The sequence below is a fragment of the Jaculus jaculus genome, chromosome 10, assembly GCF_020740685.1.
Source record: "Jaculus jaculus isolate mJacJac1 chromosome 10, mJacJac1.mat.Y.cur, whole genome shotgun sequence".
NCBI classification, from domain to species: domain Eukaryota; kingdom Metazoa; phylum Chordata; class Mammalia; order Rodentia; family Dipodidae; genus Jaculus; species Jaculus jaculus.
In genome coordinates, this window is record NC_059111.1 from 45,720,869 (window position 1) to 45,723,545 (window position 2,677).

The following is a 2,677-nucleotide window of genomic DNA, read 5'->3' on the forward strand; positions in this document are numbered from 1 at the left end:
AAATTTTATTAGCCATGTAGTATGAGAAACAAATAGAATATGAAACCCTATAAAGTTAAAGCATCTCACACCTTGAAATATTTTAGGTCCAAAGACCTCAACCTAGTAGTGAAGTCCTGCTTTAGAAGTAAAGACTACCATACAAAGTACAAGTGAAGTGACAGAGAATAATTCTATAACACTTTAAATCAGCAGTCAAAATAATTAGGGAAAGTACATGCTGCTTCTTATGGAAGGCTCTTTAACTCTCTCTGAAGAATATCTTAGAGGTTATATAATTTTTCATCCAAAGTTTCCCATATACAATCCAATCTTACCAAACTAGCCAGGCACAATGTGTCTGCACTTGCAGCCATGGTACATGTTATGGGGAGCAGAAAACTGCTCAATGATTGAATTTGAAGCCAGTTCAGTGGGAGGGAATGTATGCCTAGTACTAAAAATTAAGTTCAAATCCTATGGCTTGGAAGGACATGGGCCCTTTAACTAAATGGATACATTAAGTCCATACAATTACCTATACCCCCCCCCACACCCATTGATTGATACTGTTCTCACTTTTGGTTAGAGAAGCTTCTCATTAAAAATGTTCAGGAATCTCTTCTCTTTAGTGGCCATCGCTGGTGTGGCAGCTGCCAAAATGAAGTTCAATCCCTTTGTGACTGACTTCTGACAGAGGCAAGAACCATAAAAGGCATTTCAATGCACCTTCCCACAGCTGGAGGAAGATTATGTCTTCCCCTCTATCCAAAGAGCTGAGGCAGAAGTAAAGTGCTCCTTCTATGCCTATCAGAAAGAATGATGAAGTTCAGGTTGTATGAGGATACTATAAAGGTCAGCAGATTGGCAAAGTAGTCCAGGTTTACAGGAAGAAATATGTCATCTACATTGAATGGGTACAAAGGGAAAAGACTAATGGCACATCTGTCCATGTGAGCATTCACCACAGCAAGGTGGTTATCACCAGGCTAAAACTGGATAAAGATTGCAAGAAGATCCTGGAACGGAAAGCCAAATATTGCAAAGTAGGAAAGGAAAAGGATGAATAGGAGGAGGAAGCACCTAAGAAGATTCAGGAGTAGAGCCTTCTTGTGTCCAGCTTTCACTGAACACTTTGATTAAATGATCCTGGTCATCTGTTGCCTTTGGAAAAAAAAATGTTCAGGGAGACTGGAGAGACCCAAAACTCATCAAGGTGACAAAAAGAAACCCAGTGCTTAGCTCTGGGTGAGTCATCTGTACCACACCTCCCAGGACTTAGAGAACATTAGAGGAGGTGGCCAAGAGAATATTAGTTCTGCTTCCCCTGCTAGCCAGAGAAGCTTCTCTATGGAGATAGAAATAGGCTGATGAGACTCAAAATTCATCAAAGCTGAAAATGAAAGCTCAACAATAAACAATATATCTATAATACCCTCAGGGAAAATTGCAGAATGGGTCAGAAAGAATATAAATGTCAAAGGATGGGAAGGAGCACCTGGGGCACTGTTCTCTGGACATGAACAGACTCGTGCTTTTATGACTGCAAAGTGGTTGTCATTACTCCCTTATACCTACACAGTACTGAGCCTGTCACTATTTTGACATGGAGGACAAAGAAGAACAAAAATAATGAGCCATCAAGTAAGAGGAATGATTATTTGGAAAACAGTGGGAGCTCAGTGGTATGGAGGTAGTGAAGGGAGAGAAAAAGAGAGATATGGGCAGGAATACATCAAATTACAGCATGTTAGCTCAATAAAAAAAAAATTAAAATTTGTTTTTAAAAAATACCAGGTATGGCAAAGCAAGGGATCAAATCAGTAAAACTAACAAAAAGCAAAAGGTACAAACAGACCCAGAATTGACATCTGTATTATTAAAAACAAAATGAGTCCAGTTAAGATGGCAGCTTAGGTACCATGCCAAAGCAGCCTGGGAGAAAAAGCCAAAAAAAAAAAATCAAAATACTATTACTAAAAAGCAAGGTGTATAGGAAATTGAAACAGCAGCAGAGAAGTAAGAGAGATCCAGAACATCCAGAGCCCACACAGGCCTGCAGAAGCACCTCTATCAGGTCTGTGCACAGGACCACAGCAGTGTGCTAGCCAGCCACCAGGCTCACTTTAAGCTGCAGGAAAAGCCAGGTGAGGGGATTTTCCACTCACACTGCAGCTCTCTGCAAACTCAAGAAACATGAAGGGAGAATGGCAGTAAACAATGTAGGAGCAGATCACAAGGTAGAAGAACACATGGAACAGTGAGAGAACTAGAGCAGCATCTGCAGCCTAACTTTCTCCACCACCAGTGCCTAGCTCCAGCGAACAGAGCAGTGGTCCAGGGAGCCGGACACACCTACTTGAACCAACAGCAGGACCCAAGCATAATTAAGAACAAAATCATCCCAAAAGGTAACTGGGATTATAAACCTGGAATATAGGCCTGAACCAGAAGTGCTAATTGCACCTTCCATATCAGGATAAATTATATGTTAAATCTGATGGATGGTCAGATTTGCCATTAGTAAATAAGCTATATTTTGGGCTTCTTATTTGTTGCTTATTGAATTATAGTGGCTTTGTTTACTCTGCTATTATACATTAGGGTCTCACCTTGTCACAAGCAGACTTGGAACCCTCAACAGATCAGAATATTAACCTCCTTGTTTTTAGGATTAAGGGAGTGGGTGAGGCACCAC

General features: G+C 40.7%; 1 pseudogene; it reads left to right on the forward strand.

Annotated features, from left to right (window-relative positions):
- Positions 1-640: 640 nt before the first annotated feature.
- LOC105944316 lies at positions 641-1,082 on the forward strand (annotated as a pseudogene).
- Positions 1,083-2,677: the final 1,595 nt, after the last annotated feature.